This window comes from Phyllobates terribilis, unplaced genomic scaffold (assembly GCF_046119375.1).
Source record: "Phyllobates terribilis strain yellow unplaced genomic scaffold, ASM4611937v1 Scaffold_216__1_contigs__length_3321164, whole genome shotgun sequence".
Lineage (NCBI taxonomy): Eukaryota > Metazoa > Chordata > Amphibia > Anura > Dendrobatidae > Phyllobates > Phyllobates terribilis.
Window position 1 is genome coordinate 1,579,524 of NW_027362976.1, and position 22,652 is coordinate 1,602,175.

The 22,652-nt window shown below is 46.5% G+C and overlaps 1 long non-coding RNA gene across 1 annotated transcript; it reads left to right on the forward strand.

Moving 5' to 3' along the window:
* Nucleotides 1-7,517: 7,517 nt before the first annotated feature.
* On the forward strand, nt 7,518-17,329 carry LOC141214176 (uncharacterized). The gene is made up of 3 exons (XR_012283459.1): nt 7,518-7,599; nt 12,222-12,339; nt 16,794-17,329. It is a non-coding gene; the product is annotated as an uncharacterized lncRNA (long non-coding RNA).
* The last annotated feature ends 5,323 nt before the right edge of the window (nt 17,330-22,652 follow it).

The window sequence follows — 22,652 nt, forward strand, 5'->3', positions numbered from 1 at the left end:
TTAAAAATGTATGCGAGTAAAGATACGGTTGTCAAGATAGAGTCTGTGTGTGGGGATCTTGCTGGGCCAGATCATAGATACCAATGCGCGGCCTTGCCCGCGGTCACTTCAAACTGCTCCAGGTCCCTGATATTTGAAGGGAGCCTTCTCCAAACTGCCATTTTGCGATCTCTCCACAGGTGTTCTATGGGATTCAGGTCTGGACTCATTGCTGGCCACCTTAGAAGTCTCCAGTGCTTTCTCTAAAACCATTTTATAGTGCTTTTGGAAGTGTGTTTTGGGTCATTGTCCTGCTGGAAGACCCATGACCTCTGAGGGAAACCCAGCTTTCTCACACTGGGCCCTACATTATGCTGCAAAATTTGTTGGTAGTCTTCAGACTTCATAATGCCATGCACACGGTCAAGCAGTCCAGTGCCAGAGGCAGCAAAGCAACCCCAAAACATCAGGGAACCTCCGCCATGTTTGACTGTAGGGACCGTGTTCTTTTCTTTGAATGCCTCTTTTTTTTTCCTGTACACTCTATGTTGATGCTTTTTCCCAAAAAGCTCTACTTTTGTCTCATCTGACCAGAGAACATTCTTCCAAAACGTTTTAGGCTTTCTCAGGTAAGTTTTGGCAAACTCCAGCCTGGCTTTTTTATGTCTTGGGGTAAGAAGTGGGGTCTTCCTGGGTATCCTACCATACAGTCCCTTTTCATTCAGACGCCAACGGATAGTACGGGTTGACACTGCTGTACCCTCGGACTGCAGGGCAGCTTGAACTTGTTTGGATGTTAGTCGAGGTTCTTTATCCACCATCCGCACAATCTTGCGTTGAAATCTCTCGTCAATTTTTTTTTCCGTCCACATCTAGGGAGGTTAGCCACAGTGCCATGGGCTTTACACTTCTTGATGACACTGCGCACGGAAGACACAGGAACATTCAGGTCTTTGGAGATGGACTTGTAGCCTTGAGATTGCTCATGCTTCCTCACAATTTGGTTTCTCAAGTCCTCAGACAGTTCTTTGGTCTTCTTTCTTTTCTCCATGCTCAATGTGGTATACACAAGGACACAGGACAGAGGCTGAGTCAACTTTAATCCATGTTAACTGGCTGCAAGTGTGATTTAGTTATTGCCAACACCTGTTAGGTGCCACAGGTAAGTTACATGTGCTGTTAATTACACGAATTAGAGAAGCATCACATGATTTTTCAAAGGGTGCCAATACTTTTGTCCACCCCCTTTTTTAGGTTTGGTGTGGAATTATATCCAATCTGGCTTTAGGACAATTCTTTTTGTGTTTTTTTCATTGAAGACAAATTAAATGAAGAGAATAATACCAAAGAATTTATGATTGCAATCATTTTCAGGAAGAAATTGAGCATTATCTGACAGAATTGCAGGGGTGCCAATACTTTTGGCCAGCACTGTATACTGTATATGGGCGTGTGTATATATATGTATACTGGTATGTGTGTGTGTGTGTATATGTGTGTATATATGTGTATATATGTATACTGTATATGTGTGTATATATGTATACTGTATATGGGTGTGTATATATATATATATATACTGTATATGGGTGTGTATATATATATACTGTATACTGGGTGTGTATATATGTATACTGTATAAGTGTGTATATATATATATATATACTGTATGTGTGTATATATATGTATACTGGTATATGTGTGTATGTATACTGTATATGGGTGTATATATGTATACTGTATATGTGTGTATATATATGTATACTGTATATGGGTGTGTATATATGTATACTGTATATGTGTGTATATGTATACTGTATATGGGTGGATATATACAGTACAGACCAAAAGTTTGGACACACTTTCTCATTTAAAGATTTTTCTGTATTTTCATGACTATGAAAATTGTACATTCACACTGAAGGCATCAAAACTATGAATTACCACATGTGGAATTATATACTTAACAAAAAAGTGTGAAACAACTGAAAATATGTCTTATATTCTAGGTTCTTCAGAGTAGCCCCCTTTTGCTTTGATGACTGCTTTGCACACTCTTGGCGTTCTCTTGATGAGCTTCTAGAGGTAGTCACCGGAAATGGTCTTCACCTCACAGGTGTGCCCTGTCAGGTTTAATATGATAAAGTGCTTTATTCTTTGTCGGGTCCAGGGGTCCTGTAGAATGTGAATCCCTGAGGAACAGCGTATCCTTGGCTTGTGCCAAGACAGAAGAAAAGTTGCTGAACACTTGGTACCCCAAAGTGATCAATCTATTTGCCAATCAAGATGCCCTGCAGTTGATTAATGCGGACAAATTGGATTCCTTTTATAACTGCGTCTCGACTAGCGGGGTGCCTCAAGGGTCTGTCTTGGGCCCTATATTATTTAATATATTTATTAATGATCTAGTGGAAGGGTTGCATAGTAAAATAGCAATATTTGCAGATGATACTAAACTTTGTAACGTAGTTAATACAGATGAGGATAGGGCACAGCTACAGGAGGATTTAGATAAATTGGGGAGTTGGGCCAAAAAATGGCAAATGGGGTTCAATGCCGATAAATCTAAGGTCATGCACATGGGAAAGAAAAACAGCAGTCACCCATACATATTAAATGGGAAACCGTTGGGGAAATCTGACATGGAGAAGGACCTGGGCGTCTTGGTTAACAGCAAATTAAATTGGAGTGCCCAGTGTCAGGCAGCAGCTGCGAAGGCAAATAGAGTCATGGCATGCATCAGAAGAGGAATAGGGGCATATGATGAGAACATTGTTCTTCCTCTGTATAAAGCGCTGGTAAGGCCGCACTTAGAATATTGTGCACAGTTCTGGGCTCCGGTGCTCAGGAAAGACATATTGGAGCTAGAGAGGGTACAAAGGAGGGCGACTAAGGTAATAAAGGGAATGGAGGGACTAGAATACCCAGAGAGGTTGTCCAAATTAGGCCTATTTACGTTGGAAAAGAGAAGGCTTAGGGGAGACCTCATAAACATGTATAAATACATCAGGGGGCTGTACAGAGATCTCTCCCATGACCTGTTTATACCAAGGATGGTGACAAAGACGAGGGGACACACTATGCGTCTGGAGGAAAGGAGGTTCCTGCACCAGCATAGAAGGGGATTCTTTACGGTCAGAGCCGTGAGACTCTGGAACTCTCTGGGAGAGGAAGTGGTGATGTCCAACTCACTTAATGAGTTCAAGAGAGGCCTGGACGCCTTTCTTGAGAACAATAAAATTACATCTTATGCTTAGTGATAGTTAATTAATCCAGGGATTTAATCTGACTGCCAGATTGGAGTCGGGAAGTGAATTTTTCCTCAATGATGTAAATTGGCCTATACCACATGGTTTTTTTTTGCCTTCCCCTGGATCAATGCTGCGGAATAGCTGCAGTGCACAAGAAATAGGCTGAACTGGATGGACGCTTGTCTTTTTTCGGCCTTTTAAACTATGTAACTATGTAACTATGTAACACTTATGTCCAAGCAGGTAAAGGTGGCTGCAAGATCCGTGATATATAAGGATTCATGTTCATTATTGTATCTCTGGATCAGACATAGACTCAGAGTGATACAACTAAATAGACCCTATAGGGGTAAAGTTGGCATATCCGGGGGGAAATATATCCCAGATTTGCCAAACTGAGCCAACTCATGAAACACATGGGTACATAGGAGAAGAAAGAGTTAATTGGCGTAAAAAATATAAATTTTTATTCCATCAACTTAAAAAACGTAAATAGTAAAAAGAGAAATGACATAATACGGATAGTATAAAGACACTAATTAGATTACCAATGTAGCAAGATATGTTACAAAGTATACATATATGGTCACGCATATGGTCACAGTGGGACATGAGCAATATAGATAATATAGCATAAGGTTAGTATATCAAGACAATCCAATGAGTGTAATAATATATCAAAAAGTAATCCATAAGTATTCCATAGTCATTGGATTTACACTTGCCATATGCATCAGGTATCCATCTAAATAATGCTCCTGCCCACAAATAATCAGATACATGTCACATAAAACATTTTTTAAGGTAGTCTCTTACCACAAAGAGTGCCAAAAAGGAGGGTAAAGTGCATAAAGGAACGCACAGTGGCAGAGTGGTATTCCCATCTCATATATTTATGGCACTTCCACAGTCTGAGGACGCACATTCGGCTGAAGTATATTGCTGCGCAGGGACATGCCGGGTCCCTGAGCTGCAATGCATGCCGCCAGCCAATCAAAGGCCAGTAGCTGATGTCGGCGTGCCAGTCACGAGCGACGCATGGAAGTGACGTCATGCGCTGCCCTTGCCGGCACACTGAAATCAGCTACAGAAGAAGACGCCGCATGTCGTGGGAGCGCAGGAAGGTAAGAAGAATCATTTATTTTTGTTTATTTAATGTATTAGAAAAGAACGACAGAACATTATACCAGGAAAGGGCCAAGGATGGGGAGCATTAGACAAGGAAGGGGCTCAGGGTGGGGAGAATTAGACAAGGAAGGGGCCCAGGATGGGGAGCATTATATAAAGAAGGGGCCCAGGATGGGGAACATTATACAAGGAAAGGGCCCAGGATAGGGAGCATTATACCAGAATGGGGGTCATTATACCATGACATGGGCCAGGATGAAGGACATTACACCAGGAAGGGCACAAGGATGGAGGTCATTATACCAGAATGGGGCCTAGGATGGGGGACAGGATACCAGGATGGAGGACATTGTTATAGGATGGGGGACATTGTACCAGGATTGGGGACATTGTTACAGGAAGGGGCCAGGATGGGGGACATTATTACAGTAAGAGGCCCAGGACCAAGGACATTATACCAGGAAGGAGCCCAGGATTGGGACGTTATTGCTGAAAGGGGCTCAGGATGGGGGGTATTATACACAGAAGGTGGATATTATAACAGGAAGAGGCCCAGGATCGGGGATATTATAACAGGAAGGGGCGCAGGATGGGGAACATTATACCAGGAAGGGGCCTAGAATGAGAGACATTATTATAGGATGGGGCTACAATGGGAAACATCCAAGGCAGGGACGAACACGCGCATCATTATCGGATCTAGAATGCTACAAGGGCCCATACATCTGACCAACATGCTGGTGGGGGCCCAGGTCCAAATTTTGCACATCTGCAGGAACATGGCATATGGCTTAACAGTATGTCATAGGTTGGGAAGGGGTTAAGCTACAGCACATTACATAGCCTCTTGCAGCTATATCAATGGAAAAATTAAAAAATGTATGGCTTTTTGAAGAAGGGAAGGAAAAAATGCAAAACAAAAAATTATCCGGTCCTGAAGGGATTAAGGAGTTCCCACCCACAGTAAATGTTGTCACTCAGCTTAAAATCTTCACTTGCTTATTAGCAGAAGCTAAGGTTTCATTAGGATCTCCGAGGCTAAAGTTACATGCGGCTCCAGCTTACATGTAAAGGGGATGGTATCAAGGAGTCTCGCCAAACTTTCCCTACAAATGTCCAACAATTCAGAATTCATATCCATTGATAATTTATCTTCTAAAATGATAGCATTTTTTTTCTATCCTTTTCATTTTATGTGTAATTAACTTTTTGCTCTCCTCCTTTAAGCAATGGGAGGAACGACTGATAAGGATCCAGGAAACCATTGATGAATGGCTGAAGGTGCCGACCCAGTGGCTTTAATCTTCTCTTCTGAGGACATCATGCAGCAAATGCCTGAAGAAGGACGCTTATTCCAGACTGTGGACAGAAACTGGAGAGAGATCATGAAACATTGCGTTAAAGACCCGAAGGTAAATGGATGCTTCATGGTGGACTGATACAAGAAAGCACGGTCATCTTGCATCCAGGATTGATGTTTTCCAAGAGTCCGTGTCCTGATGCTTCCATCACAAGGATCCCGGGTTATGGGGCTCCGCACTGCCTGGACTCCAGCCTCCCGCATCTTCTATTTTCTATCCAAATAGGTTCTAATTTTTCTTTTAATATAAACTATTGGCACAATAGTCAATGAATGTGACCTTTTTTCAGTCTCTATAACTATATAATGGAATCTTACTTATGGGCTATCTACTTTGTTTTAGGTTTTAAGCGCCACTTCTCTGACCGGACTTCTGGAGAAACTTCAGGACAGCAATGTGCTTCTGGATAAAATCATGAAAGGGCTGAATGCCTATCTGGAGAAGAAGAGGCTTTTTTCCACGGTATAGTCCTTTCACTTGTTGCAATGATTGTATATATTCCTTAAATATTTTTTTTTCTTATTTAAACGCATTGAAATCATTTTTGTAATTGGATTTCATTAATAATTTTGCACTGTTTGCCTTCTATTGGCTCTGTGTTGCGCTGGCTATTGGACTTATTTTTAATCTGTCTTTTTTCAGCTCCTCTTAGCCGATTTATGACCACAGATCACATCAAAGCTGAATGTGCAGGAAACGAAAAGCCTAACGGTGCAACATTTTTAATGAAACTGAATTGTCGCAAATACTCGCAATTAAATGGGTATTCCCATCTCCAAGATCCTATCCCAATATGTAGTAGGCGTAGTAATAATAATAATATTAGCAAATACCTCCAATTAGAAGTGTAGTATAGTTCTTCTGATTCACTATGTCGCTTTCCCCATGTGCAAGGCATTGCAGTAGCTTCGGTATCCATGGTTACGACCACTCATATAGTGACAGTTATTTGCTAGTGGTCGTAACCTAAGCTACTGCAATGCCCTGCACATGGGGTAAGCGACAAAACAAATCAGAAGAACTATACTAAACTTCTAATTGGAGGTATTTGCTAATATTATTATTATTACGCATACTACATATTGGGGTAGAATCCTGGAGATGGGAATACACATTTCAGTTAAATAAAAAAAAGTTCCCAAAGCTGGATAGCCCCTTTAAGCTAACCATACGCATGAGATATGAGATACCCGTGGTCTGAATGGTTATTTGGCTATTTCTCCTGACTCCCACCTATTCTGCTGAACAGTCATGTGGTTTTAATGGGGAGAGAGGAGAAAGTCGGTACTGGACACCTCCGGCAGCGGGTTATCTCCCCTGAGAACCAAAAGACCGGGTATTGAAATCCCATCTGCCCGATCCTTCTGGCCCTGACATCCTCTATCGGGGGAGAGTCAGGAGACCCCCATACACATCAGTGGGTAGGCCGGTCCTGCTGCAATCGTCAGGTTTAAACTATTTTAATCCAATGTGTATGGGGACTGAATCTTTACTTTAAAGCTTTGCTTTTCTATTTTCTCACATAGACACTAATACAAATGGCGCCTGACCCAATACTTTAATGACATCTTTATCATATTGTGCATTTTCGCTTTAGCTTTTTCTTCCTGTCCAACGACGAAATGCTAGAAATTCTCTCTGAGACTAAAGATCCTCTGCGGGTCCAACCACATCTAAAGAAGGGCTTTGAAGGCATCGCAAAGCTGGAGTTCCTTCCTAACCTGGACATCAAAGCCATGTACAGCACCGAGGGGGAACGCGTAGAGCTCATCCAGACCATCTCCACCTCCGAGGCTCGGGGAGCCGTGGAGAAGTGGCTCATCCAAGGGGAAGATGTCATGTTAAGGAGCGTGCATGATGTTATTGCTCGGTCACGAATGGTACGGATCTACCTACAGACCAAAAGCATTAATTGGAACTAATCTAGTCTATATATATAATCGTCTTATCCCGTCTGTCTGTCTGTCTGTGTGTCTGTCTGTCCAGGAAATCCCGCGTCGCTCATTGGTCCGGCAGCGGCCAATCAGCGCCGGGGGATTTCTAAAAAAAGATGGCGGCCGTTAGCGGCTCATCTGCGGGACGGAGCTGAGCGGCGATGCAGCCGGGAGATGACCGGCGCAAGGCGCTCATCTCCCGCCGGCAACAGCAGAAGGAACCCGACCGACGGACCCATCTGCGGGATGGAGATGCAGCCGGAAGATGAGCGCCGCGAGGCGCTCATCTCCCGGCCGGTAGCAGCGGAAGGACCGCCGGCGTCGCTGACCTCCATGCGGAAGGGAGGACCGGGGAGCGGCGCTGCGGGTCGGGATACTTCTGCTGTGAGCGCCCGCTATGTCCCGGGTTCTCGCAGCGGAAGTAGCCGCACAGGCAGCGCCGCTCCCCGGTCCTCACCAAGACGATTCGATGATTGATCGCGGTCTTCGGACCCGACCAATCACTGATCTTAGCGCAAAACTTAAACACCGCTGTGCTGATTGGTCGCCGACGCTGCCCGCGACCAATCACCGATCTTGGCTCCACATTTAAACACCGCTGTGGTGATTGGTCGCGGCCGATATTTAAATTTGGCGCCAAAATCGGTGATTGGTCGCGGCCGATATTTCAATTTGGCGCCCAAATCGGTGATTGGTCGCGGTCAGCGTCCGCGACCAATCAGCACAATAGTGTTTAACTTTGGCGCCAAGATCAGTCATTGGTCGCGGGCCAAGACAGCGACCAATCACCGATTTGTGCGGCACTTTTAAATAGCGTCCGTGACCAATTGGATGTCAGCGCCACTCCCCGGTCCTCCCTTCACACCCTAGCCGCATGGATGTCAGCGCCGCTCCCCGGTCCTCCCTTCACGCCCTAGCCGCATGGATGTCAGCGGCGCTGCCTGTGCGGATACTTCCGCTCCGAGAACCCAGGACATGAGCGGGCGCTCGCAGCAGAAGTATCTGGACTCGCAGCGCCGCTCCCCGGTCCTCCCTTAACACCCTAGCCGCTGATGTCCCCACTGTATCCGCATGGTCTTACAAAGGTCCGGACATTTGTGTTAAAAATCGCTGATTGGTCGCTGGCGCTGCCCGCGACCAATCACCGATTTGGGCGCCAAATTTAAATATCAGCCGCGACCAATCAGCACAGCGGTGTTTAAATGTGGAGCCAAGATCGGTGATTGGTCGCGGCCGATATTTAAATTTGGCGCCCAAATCGGTGATTGGTCGCGGGCAGCGCCAGCGACCAATCAGCGATTTTTAACACAAATGTCCGGACCTTTGTAACACCATGCGGATACTGTGGGGACATCAGCGGCTAGGGTGTGAAGGGAGGACCGGGGAGCGGCGCTGCGGGTCGGGATACTTCTGCTCCGAGCGCCCGCTCATGTCCCGGGTTCTCGGAGCGGAAGTATCCGCACAGGCAGCGCCGCTGACATCCATGCGGCTAGGGTGTGAAGGGAGGAACGGGGAGCGGCGTTGACATCCAATTGGTCGCGGACGCTATTTAAAAGTGCCGCACAAATCGGTGATTGGTCGCGGTCTTGGCCCACAACCAATCACGGATCTTGCTGCAAAAGTTAAACACTACGGTGCTGATTGGTCGCGGACGCTGACCGCGACCAATCACCGATTTGGGCGCCACATTCAAATATCGGCCGCGACCAATCACCGATCTTGGCTCCACATTTAAACACCGCTGTGCGGATTGGTCGCGGACGCTATTTAAATGTGGCACCAAAATCGGTGATTGGTCGCGCCCAGCGTCGGCGACCAATCAGCACAGCAGTGTTTAAATGTGGAGCCAAGATCGGTGATTGGTCGCGGCCGATATTTGAATGTGGCGCCCAAATCGGTGATTGGTCGCTGTCAGCGTCCGCGACCAATTAGCACCGTAGTGTTTAACTTTGGCCGCAAGATCAGTGATTGGTTGCGGGCCAAGTCGGCGACCAATCACCGATTTGTGCGGCACATTTAAATAGCGGCCGCGACCAATTGGATGTCAGCGCCGCTCCCCGGTGCTCCCTTCACGCCCTAGCCGCATGGATGTCAGCGCCGCTGCCTGTGCGGATACTTCCGCTCCGAGAACCCGGGACATGAGCGGGCGCTCGCAGCAGAAGTATCCCGACCCGCAGCGCCGCTCCCCGGTCCTCCCTTCACACCCTAGCCGCTGATGTCCCCACAGTATCCGCATGGTGTTACAAAGGTCCGGACATTTGTGTTAAAAATCGCTGATTGGTCGCTGACGCTGCCGCTGACCAATCACCGATTTAGGCGCCAAATTTAAATATCGGCCGCGACCAATCACCGATCTTGGCTCAACATTTAAACACCGCTGTACTGATTGGTCGCGGACGCTATTTAAATGTGCCGCCAAAATTGGTGATTGGTCGCGCACAGCGTCGGCGACCAATCAGCACAGCGGTGTTTGAATTTGCCGCCAAGATCGGTCATTGGTCGCGGCCAGCGCCAGCGACCAATCAGCGATTTTTAACACAGATGTCCTGACCTTTGTAACACCATGCGGATACTGTGGGGACATCAGTGGCTAGGGTGTGAAGGGAGGACCGGGGAGCGGCGCTGCGAGTCCGGATACTTCTGCTGCGAGCGCCCGCTCATGTCCCGGGTTCTTGCAGCGGAACTATCCGCACAGGCAGCGGCGCTGACATCCATGCGGCTAGGGTGTGAAGGGAGGACCGGGGAGCGGCGCTGACATCCAATTGGTCGCGGCCGCTATTTAAATTTAAATGTGGCGCCAAAATCGGTGATTGGTTGCGCCCAGCGTCGGCGACCAATCAGCACAGCGGTGTTTAAATGTGGAGCCAAGATCGGTGATTGGTCGCGGCCGATATTTAAAATTGGCGCCCAAATCGGTGATTGGTCGCGGGCAGCGCCAGCGACCAATCAGCGATTTTGAACACAAATGTCCGGACCTTTGTAACACCCTGCGGATACTGTGGGGACATCAGCGGCTAGGGTGTGAAGGGAGGACCGGGGAGCGGCGCTGCGGGTCGGGATACTTCTGCTCCGAGCGCCCGCTCATGTCCCGGGTTCTCGCAGCGGAAGTAGCCGCACAGGCAGGGGCGCTCCCCTGTCCTCTCTAATACGATTCCGCTCCCCGCTCCTCACCAATACGATTCGCTGATTGGTCGCGCTCTCCACACCCGACCAATCAGTGATCTTGGCGCTAAAGTTAAACACCGCTCTGCTGATTGGTCGCGTCCGCTGCCCGCAACCAATCACCGATTTGGGCGCCACATTTAAATAGCGGCCGCGACCATTCACCGATCTTGCCGCCACATTTAAACACTGCTGTGCTGATTGGACGCGGACGCCGGACGCGTCCAATCAACGAGATTGGCGACAAATTTAAGCAACGCTCTGCTGATTGATCGCGGTCGCTGGCCGAGATCAATCAGCAGTATTGGCGCAAAATTTAAACAACACTCTGCTGATTGGTCGCGGTTGTCGGCCGTGACCAGTCAGCAGTATTGGCGCCAAATTTAAACCTCACTCTGCTGATTGGTCGCAACCACCGGCCGCGACCAATCTGCGTTTTTGGTGCCAAATTTAAACAACGCTCTGCTGATTGGTCACGGTCGCCGGCCGAGACCAATCAGCAGCATTGGGGCCAAATGTAAACCCCGCTGTGCTGATTGGTCGCGGTCGCCGGCAAAGACCCATCAGCATTATTGGTGCCAAATTTAAACCCTGCTCTGCTGATTGGTCGCAGCCACCAGCCGCGACTAATCAGCGATTTTGGTGCCAAATTTAAACACCGCACTGCTGATTGGTCGCGGCCGCCAGCCGCGACCAATCAGCGAGATTGGCGCCAAATTTAAACACCGCTCTGCTGATTGGTCGCGGCCGCCATCCGCGACCAATCAGCGAGATTGGCGCCAAATTTAAACAACGCTCTTATGATTGTTCGCTGTCGCCGGCCTCGACCAATCAGCGATTTTGGCGCCAAATTTAAAGAATGCTCTGCTGTTTGGTCGCGGCCGGCGACCAATCTGTGATTTTGGCGCCGAATTTAAACCCCGCTCTGCATTGCTCTGCTGATTGGTCGCGGTCGGCGGCCATGACCAGTCAGCAGTATTGGCGCCAAATTTAAACACCGCTCGGCTGATTGGTCGCGACTAATCAGCGATTTTGGTGCCAAATTTAAACACGCTCTCCAGTCCTCACTAACACGGTTCGCTGATTGGTCGCGGCCGCCGCCCGCGACCAATCATCGATATTGCCGCCAAATTTAAACACCGCTTTGCTGATTGCACCCGGTCGGCCGCATACCTATTCTAGAATACCCGATGCATTAGAATCGGGCCACCATCTAGTTCTTTTATATTTGTATAAGATTATTTGGCGGCAGTGAATGATTTGTGGATGATGTATCTCTTGCAATAGAGCCAGGTAGCAGATCTTCTACCTGCAATCGGTAGAAATGAATTTGCTAGATAATACTAGTAAGGTTGTCCCTCTCTTAAATGCTTCTGTCAACGTAATTTAACTTTCTTTTTTAAAAGGCATACCCTGCGACTGCAAGAAAAGACTGGGTGAGGGAATGGCCGGGACAGGTCGTGCTCTGTGTGTCTCATGTTCTGGACAAGTGAAGTGCATGAAGCTATCGGCAGTGGCCCGGAGGTACGGCATAAGCTCCTTTACTGATCAAGGTTGCTTCACTATAAACAGTCATGGCCGGAAGTGTTGGCACCCTTGAAGTTGTTCCAGAAAATGAAGTATTTTTCCATAAAAAATTGCATGTGTATTTTCTGTTATACACATGTTTATTTCCTTTGTATGTATTGGAACAACACAAAAAAAGGCAAATTGGATATAATTTCACACAAAACCCCATAAATGGGTCGGACAAAATTGTTGGCATCTTTCCAAAATTGTGGGTAAACAATTTTGTTTCAAGCATGTGATGCTCGTTCAAAGTCACCTGTGGCAAGTAAAAGGTGCGGGCAATATGAAAATCACACCTGAAACCTGATACAAAGGGGAAAAGTTGACTCAGTCTTTGCGTTGTTACGTGCCACACTAAGCAGGGAGAACAGAAAGAGGAGAAGAGAACTGTCTGAGGACTTGAGAACCAAAATTGTTGACTAATATCTTCTTTTTGTGTTGTTCCAATATACACAAATGAAATAAACATGTGAACAACAAAACGTGTAATTGTAATCATTTTCTGGGAGAAATACATATATATACATTCATAGACAGACTTCATGAGTTCTCCTGCTAATAGACTGTCATACCCAGAGACGCAGCTTATAGGAGTTTCCAGGGGGGGATATACCATTGGTGCAACAGAGGTAAGGGGACCCACATTCACATCCAAAGATGCAAGCAGCTTATTTCACAGTACGTTATTAGACTGCAAAGAGCCCATGTAGTGTTCTTGCCCAGGGGTCTTCTCCTGGGGGTTGCAGTTGTACAGCGGCTCAATATCTTGAAGGTACCCAAAAGGCTCCATAGTATTGTTGGGATTTTGCATTGATTCATGCATCTTGTCTAGAGATGCGCAACTAAATTTGCAGGACCTTGGTCTAAGAGAGCAGGTTAGTAGTCTGTGGCTGTTGGATGGGAGCCTTGCTAACCGCCTCTTACATGCCGGCATCCCTGGCTCCTCTTTTGATTAGCCGGCCAGGCGTGATGTCATTTGTGCCTCACACCACAACTATGACATCGACATCAAAAGAGGAGCCGGAGATGCCGGTTCACGGGGCTCCGGTCCTGCGGCCGTGGAATACTGACCGGACTGTTGGACCAGAGTCCTGCAAATCCATTCGCTCATCTCTACTCTCGTCATATCTACCAATAAGGGAAGACATTGTATGGGATTTCCCATAATACCAGCATAAAATTAATCCATCTGCATTGAGTTTTCCATGCTGTTTGTAGCAGGGTTTTATAGAGGTACATCTGGGTATTTGGAGCAATTTGCGAGGAGGCAAATTGTCCCAGCAGACTGGCAGCACATTGGGGGCTTTCGTCACCATAGAGGGGCACGCTCGTGACGTGGTCAGGGAAATGATCGAAACAGGTTTGTGCAAACATCATGGCTGGCAGCAAACTTTCCAATACCATGTTCTATTTATTATACACTACATGGAGAAAGGTATTGTGCCCCCTCCACATTACACCTACAGGGGCTTTTATGGCCTCCTATTCTAATCCATATCCAGGATGTTAATATGGAGTCCGTCCCTCTACAGATATCACAGCTCAGTATGCCGAGCACCTTCATACATTTCACCATATTCCCATGTTCTTTCCATATCTATGTTATGTTCTCCCCTCTTTTCTTTGAGTTTTCATAGGACACAATTGATCTTGTCACAGTAAAGCAATCTTGGGGTGTACTTACAATGACGTCTATGGGGCAGTAGTCATTTCTGCATATTGAGATGGTGGTCCCTATATAGGAATGTTTTGGCATCTGTAGGTGTCGGCATCCCCTGTATATGACTCATTGCCACAATTGATCTTCTTTATAGTCAGTGGTTTGGATGGCCTAGGTGCGGTTTGTAATATTTTCTATCAATGGTGTGTGCGCCCTCCTCTGTGCAGTGTCGTTCTATAACCATGGATGGACTAATAAAGGGGTTTTATGTCAATTCCTTTAATGACCTTTTGTTCGGTTTCTTTGTAGGTATTATGTCATTCTCCGAGTGGTCAGCCATTCTAAGCCTGAGCAGACATATGGCAATGTAATTGATGTGTGCCTGACATTGTTCTTCCCTATGTGGCGGTGACATATTTATGCTGCCATTCTCCAGTATTTGTTCTAATTAATCATCCTAAAGGTGTTTAGTGGGGTTGAGGTTGAGAACGTGTGGGAAACAGTTCTGCTCTTCTATTCCCTTAGGGTTGGAAGCTACAATTGTTTAAAATGTCTTGTGCTGAAGCATTAAGATATCTTTTCACTGGAACTAAGGGGCCTAGACCACCCCCTAAAAACAAGGCCATACCTCCACCACCAAACTGCCCAGCGGGCACAATGCAGTTAATAGGGTAACGTTCTCCTGGCATTCACCAAATCCAGACTCGTCCATCAGATGCCAGATAGAGAAGTGTGATCCGTCACTGCACAGAACAGGTCTCCTCCAGAGTCCTGTGGTGGCGGCTTCACACCACTCCATCCGACGCTCGGCATCGTGCTTGGTGATGTAAGGCTGCATGCAGCTGCTCGGCCATAAAGCTCCAGGCGGGGGCGCAGTGTTTGTGGTGATGTTGTTACCAAAGTAGATCTGGACTCTGCAGTTATGGAGTCAGGAGAGCGTTCTGCCCTCTGCTCCTCAGCACTCAGTGACCCCGCTCTGTAATGTTCCGGGGTCTCCTGAGGTGCTGCAGTTCCTTCCACTCCTTAATAATATCACTCACATGTGATGGGGGAAGATTTAGGAGGGAAGAAATGTAATATCCAGACTTGTTACCCCGGTGGCTCCTATTACAGGACCGCGCTGGTATCAGAGAGCTCTGCACCACCAGCCGTTCTGTCATATGTTAGTAACAGCACACAGCATGGGAGGGCGGATGTTATACACCGGGGGGCGTGGGGATTGATGTTATACACTGGTGGGGGGCGAGAGTCTTAATGTTATACAAGGCCGAGGGGCCAGATGTTATACCCTAGGGGTACGAGGGGCTAGATGTTATACAAGTCCGAGGGCTGGATGTTATACACTGAGGAGCAAGGGGACGGATATTATATACCGGGGTGAGGGGACGGATATTATACACCGGGGGGCGTGGGGACGGATATTATACACCAGGGGCGAGGGGATGGATATTATACACCAGGTGCGAGGGGACGGATATTATACACCAGGGGTGAGGGGACAGATATTATACACCAGGTGCGAGGGGACGGATATTATTCACCAGGGGCGAGGGGACGGATATTATACACCAGGGGCGAGGGGACGGATATTATTCACCAGGGGCGGGGGGACGGATATTATACACCAGGTGCGAGGGGACGGATATTATACACCAGGGGTGAGGGGACAGATATTATACACCAGGTGCGAGGGGACGGATATTATTCACCAGGGGCGAGGGGACGGATATTATACACCAGGGGCGAGGGGACGGATATTATACACCAGGGGCGAGGGGACGGATATTATACACCAGGGGCGGGGGGACGGATATTATACACCGGGGCGAGGGGACGGATATTATACACCGGGGGGCGTGGGGACGGATATTATACACCAGGGGCGAGGGGACGGATATTATACACCAGGTGCGAGGGGACGGATATTATACACCAGGGGTGAGGGGACAGATATTATACACCAGGTGCGAGAGGACGGATATTATTCACCAGGGGCGAGGGGACGGATATTATACACCAGGGGCGAGGGGACGGATATTATACACCAGGGGCGGGGGGACGGATATTATACACCGGGGCGAGGGGACGGATATTATACACCGGGGGGGCGAGAGGCCAGATGTTATACACAAGGGGGAGGGAGCGAGGGGACAGATGTTATACACCGGGGCTGGGGGCCGGATGTTATACCCTGGGGGCCGGATATTATGCAAAGAAGGGCTTGGGGTTGGATGTTATACAGTGGGGTTGAGGGGATGGATTTTATACACTGGCGGGGGGGGCGAGGCGATGGATATTATACACCGGGGGGGCGAGAGGCCGGATGTTATACACCAGGGGGAGGGAGAGAGGGGACAGATGTTATACACCGGGGCTGGGGGCCGGATGTTATACCCTGGGGGCCAGATGTTATGCAATGGAGCGCTTGGGGTTGGATGTTATACAGTGGGGTTGAGGGGATGGATTTTATACACTGGCGGGGGGGGGGCGAGGGGAGAGATGTTATACTAAACTAGGGGCGAGGGGTGGATGTTATACACCGGGGGAGGCGAGAGGCCGGATTTTATAAACTGGGGGCTGAGAGTCCGGATGTTATACACCGTGGGCAATGGGACTAAATGAAAAAAGCAGAATTCGGTGACTAGGAGTTTTGTCCTATAATGTATGGGCATTTGCCTTCCCTTTAGAAACTCTCCCTTGTGATTCTGCAGTGTCTTAGAGGTTGACTATCTTTTCCTACATTCCTCAGGAGTTTCTCATGAACAGACTTCCGGTGGCTTGCCCAACTCCGCTATTACTGGGAGAATGAGAATGCGAGAGTGCGAATCATCAACTGCAATGTGAAGTCCGCCTATGAGTACCTGGGCAGCTCCCCACGCCTGGTCATCACTCCGCTCACTGACCGATGCTAGCGGACTCTGCTATGATGTGATGGGTTATGCTCAGAAATGTTTTTGACTTTTGTATGATGCATGAAACTTATTAGCAATTATTATTGATATTTCATACCAGTTCTTTCATGTTTCATTGGTAGATCGGTGCTTTTTATCTAAATCTTGGTGGAGCTCCAGAAGGTCCGGCCGGCACAGGAAAAACTGAGACCACCAAAGATTTGGCCAAGGCGCTGGCCGTGCAGTGTGTGGTCTTTAACTGCTCTGATGGTTTGGACTACATAGCAATGTCAAAGGTACATACAATGTTAAGCTGCTCCATTGCAGATAATAAACTGACTCCATCCGATGTTCTGCTGACATCTTTTGATTATATAGTACAGACCAAAAGTTTGGACACTCATTCTCATTTAAAGATTTTTCTGTATTTTCATGACTATGAAAATTGTACATTCACACTGAAAGCATCAAAACTATGAATTAACACATGTGGAATTATATACTTAACAAAAACGTGTGAAACAACTGAAAATATGTCTTATATTCTAGGTTCTTCAAAGTAGCCACCTTTTGCTTTGATGACTGCTTTGCACACTCTTGGCGTTCTCTTGATGAGCTTCAAGAGGTAGTCACCGGAAATGGTTTTCACTTCACAGGTGTGCCCTGTCAGGTTTAATAAGTAGGATTTCTTGCCTTATAAATGGGGTTGGGACCATCAGTTGTGTTGTGCAGAAGTCAGGTGAATACACAGCTGATAGTCCTACTGAATAGACTGTTAGAATTTGTATTATGGCAAGAAAAAAGCAGCTAAGTAAAGAAAAACGAGTGGCCATCATTACTTTAAGAAATGAAGGTCAGTCAGTCCGAAAAATTGGGAAAACTTTGAAAGTGTCCCCAAGTACAGTTGCAAAAACCATGAAGCGCTACAAAGTAACTGGGTCACATGAGGACCGCCCCAGTAAAGGAAGACCAAGAGTCACCTCTGCTTCTGAGGATAAGTTTATCCGAGTCACCAGCCTCAGAAATCGCAGGTTAACAGCAGCTCAGATTAGAGACCAGGTCAATGACACACAGAGTTCTAGCAGCAGACACATCTCTACAACAACAGTTAAGAGGAGACTTTGTGCAGCAGGCCTTCATGGTAAAATAGCTGCTAGGAAACCACTGCTAAGGACAGGCAACAAGAAGAAGAGACTTGTTTGGGCTAAAGAACACAAGGAATGGACACTAGACCAGTGGAAATCTGTGCTTTGGTCTGATGAGTCCAAATTTTAGATCTTTGGTTCCAACCACCGTGTCTTTGTGCGACGCAGAAAAGGTGAACGGATGGACTCTACATGCCTGGTTCCCACCGTGAAGCATGGAGGAGGAGGTGTGATGGTGTGGGGGTGCTTTGCTGCTGACACTGTTGTGGATTTATTCAAAATGGAAGGCATACTGAACCAGCATGGCTACCACAGCATCTTGCAGTGGCATGCTATTCCATCTGGTTTGCGTTTAGTTGGACCATCATTTATTTTTCAACAGGACAATGACCCCAAACACACCTCCAGGCTTTGTAAGGGCTATTTGACCAAGACAGAGAGTGATGGGGTGCTACACCAGTTGACCTGGCCTCCACAGTCACCAGACCTGAACTCAATCGAGATGGTTTGGCGTGAGCTGGACCACAGAGTGAAGGCAAAAGGGCCAACAAGTGCTAAGCATCTCTGGGAACTCCTTCAAGATTGTTGGAAGACCATTTCCGGTGACTACCTCTTGAAGCTCATCAAGAGAATGCCAAGAGTGTGCAAAGCAGTCATCAAACCAAAAGGTGGCTACTCTGAAGAACCTAGAATATAAGACATATTTTCAGTTGTTTCACACTTTTTTGTTAAGTATATAATTCCACATGTGTTAATTCATAGTTTTGATGCTTTCAGTGTGAATGTACAATTTTCAAAGTCATGAAAATCCAGAAAAATCTTTAAATGAGAAGGTGTGTCCAAACTTTTTTCTGTACTGTATATACACACACATATATATACTGTATATATACACACACACATATATATATATATATATATATATACACACACACACACATATATATATATATATATATATTGTATATATACACAACACATATATATATATTGTGTATATATACACACACACACATATATATATATACTGTATATAGACACACACACATATATACTCTATATAGACACACACATATATATATACTGTATATACACACACACATATACAGTATATACTGTATATAGACACACACATATATATATTGTATATAGACACACACATATATATATATATACTGTATATACACACACATATATATATATACTGTATATATACACACACACAAATATATAGCTGCGTCCTCTGTGTCTCTGTACAGATATAAGTGTAACACGTACTGGATCCAGCACAGGTGACAGTCTGCCATAGAGCTGACGTGCAGTACATACACTGTGTTATGGGGGCGCTCACCTGTGCGGACCCCGCTCTCCGGCCGCTACTTCTTTGCTCATATAAGGTCTCATTCTGCCATTAAACAATTCGGTTGTCATGGCAGCGGGGGTGGGGCGTTGGTAGGGGGCGTGTCTGGTATAGGGCAGATTGGGGCGGGGCTGTCATGCAGTGCTTGTCTCATCCCTGTAATTTCCTGCTGATGCCACCTGGTGGACAGCATTGGTCAGTACACGCTGAGAATGCTACATTTGCATTGTACTGTGGGAGCTGCTGGTACTACTGGTGCTTCCTGACTGCTGTCCCTATGAGGTATGCAGTATGTCACATGGTGGGGGAGGAACATTTTATATATGTATATGCACTGCTCAAAAAATAAAGGGAACTGTGCGGCCCTCCAAACAAATGCCACCCCACACCATTACTGACCCACTACCAAACCGGTCATGCTGAGGGATGTTGCAGGCAGCAGATCGCTCTCCACGGCGTCTCCAGACTCTGTCACGTCTGTTACATGTGCTCAGTGTGAACCTGCTTTCATCTGTGAAGAGCACAGGGCGCCAGTGGCGACTTTGCCAATCCTGGTGTTCTGTGGCATTTCTTTGGATGGCCGCACAGCCCTCCTTGTGCTCGGCAGAGGTAGCCTGACTGCCATTAGGTACCGAGATGAGATCCTCAGACCCCTTGTGAGACCATATGCTGGTGCGGTTGGCCCTGGGTTCCTCCTAATGCCGGACAATGCCAGACCTCATGTGGCTGGAGTGTGTCAGCAGTTCCTGCAAGATGAAGGCATTGAAGCTATGGACTGGCCCGCCCGTTCCCCAGACCTGAATCCGGGACACATCTGGGACATCATGTCTCGCTCCATCCATAAAACGGACAAACAACACAAATATTGGTTCTATCTTTTACACATTTGGGGTAGCCCTTAAGAGGGCCATTGGGTCAAAGAGAGAGAGAGAAGAGAGAGGGGAGGGAGAGAAGAGAGAGGGAAGGGAGAGATACCGGGAGATACCAAGAGAGGGAAAAAAGAGAGACCCAACCAGTGCAAGGCTAAGCCGGGCAGGCGGCAGCGGCTATTTATACCCACTGCTGATCTCTGATTGGTGGAAAATCTGGGTATGGCTGCTCTGATTGGTGGAAAAACTGGGTGTGGCTGCTCTGTGATTGGTCAGCATTATGACCTCACAGTGGCGATGACTCATACCTCCTGGGTGGTTGTTTTTAATGTATTTTTTGTTGTAACATTTTGTATGGCTGTTTGGTGCAGGGGGTGGGGTCGGGAGTATTTTAACCCCTGCACACCCCCATGACCATATGCCTCGACCCGTAGAAGCGTGATAGACACGCGAAACGGCCGTCGTCCGCAAAAGGCGCCGCTTCCCTGTATTTTTAATGGAAATGGAATAAAAGAAGATTTTATTAAATCGGTGTGCCACCTCGCTTTCTTCATGTATGAGTAGTATAATAATGATGATTTATCCTGGGGATGGGTTATCAATATCAGATCGGTGGGGCTCCGACACGCGGCACCGGCTCTACCCATCAGCTGATTGCAGCGCTCAAGTGTAAATAGTGTGAAGATTGAACATCACAGCTCCATTCACTGTACTGTGGGTCCTGCAGATCAGCTAATATTCATGTAATAGGAGCTGATCTGCAGCACCAGGGAGCGGCCACTACAGAGTGAACAGATCAGTGATTTTTCAGCTCCTCAACACTGTTTACATCTGACCTCGGCCGAAGCTGCAAACAGCTGATTAGTGGAGGTGCCGTGTGCCGGACCACCACAAATCTGATATTAATGAGCTAACCAGGGGATAAGCCATCAAAATGTTTGTCCTGGAAAATCCCTTTAAGGCCCACCTGCACATAATAAATATATATATATATATATATATATATATATATATATATATATATATATATATATAGCAAAGAGTGGGAAGGGGTTAATCAAAGGCTCATAAAACGGACAAACAACACAAATATTGGTTCTATCTTTTACACATTTGGGGTAGCCCTTAAGAGGGCCATTGGGTCAAAGAGAGAGAGAGAGAAGAGAGAGGGGAAGGAGAGATACCGGGAGATACCAAGAGAGAGAAAAAGAGAGAGACCCAACCAGTGCAAGGCTAAGCCGGGCAGGCGGCAGCAGCTATTTATACCCACTGCTGATCTCTGATTGGTGGAAAATCTGGGTGTGGCTGCTATTTATACCCACTGCTTATCTCTGATTGGTGGAAAATCTGGGGGTGCCTGCTCTGTGATTGGTGGAAAATCTGGGCATGGCTGCTCTGTGATTGGTCAGCATTATGACCTCACAGTGGCGATGACTCATACCTCCTGGGTGGTTCTTCTGGGCAATTCTGTTTTCTGATTGGTGGAAATTCTAATCAGCATTATGACCTCACAGTGGCCGTGACTCATGTTTCATGGACTGTTCTATCTGGGTGACCTGAAACATGCTGATCTCTGATTGGTTGAAATTCAAGTCATCTTCATGACATCACAATCGAGAAGAATGAATATCCAATTTACTTAATATAAATGACCAGCAATGCTGTTCTCTTAATGGTGGAAATTCAAGTCATCTTCATGACATCACAATCAGCATGTTATTACTGCCGATATGTCCAATTTTTTTCCTAAATTTCCTACGTTTGTCCTAATTTATTAGCACATATATACCACTCATTCCTACAATCAAAGGATCAGGAAACCCCTCTGAAATCAATATCCTACAATTTACCCCAACAGCAAAAAAACAACTATACACAAAATACCAAAAGATATATCAGATTATTAATGAACAAATAAAATACACTATCACATAAAAATAATTTTTAGAAAGGTGTAGAAAAAATGCTGTAAAGTAAGAATGCTTCAAAAATAGAAATGTTAATGATCTATTTAATCAATTAACAAAATACAAGTGAATGAACAAACGAAAAATCTAGATCCAATCAATATTTGGTGTGACCAACTTTTCACTTTAAAACAGCGTCAATTCTTCTAGGTACACCTGCGCAAAGTCAGGGATTTTGTAATAATACAGTCAGGTGTCTGGTCATACACCATGGCAAGACTGAGCAAGAATACACAAGGAAGTTATACTACATCAGCAAGGTCTCTAAGGCACAAATTTCAAAGCAGATTGAGGGTTCAAGATGTGTCATTCAAGCACTAGTGAAGAAGCACAAGAAAATGTGCAAGGTTGAGGTCAATAGATGCAGTGGTCGGCC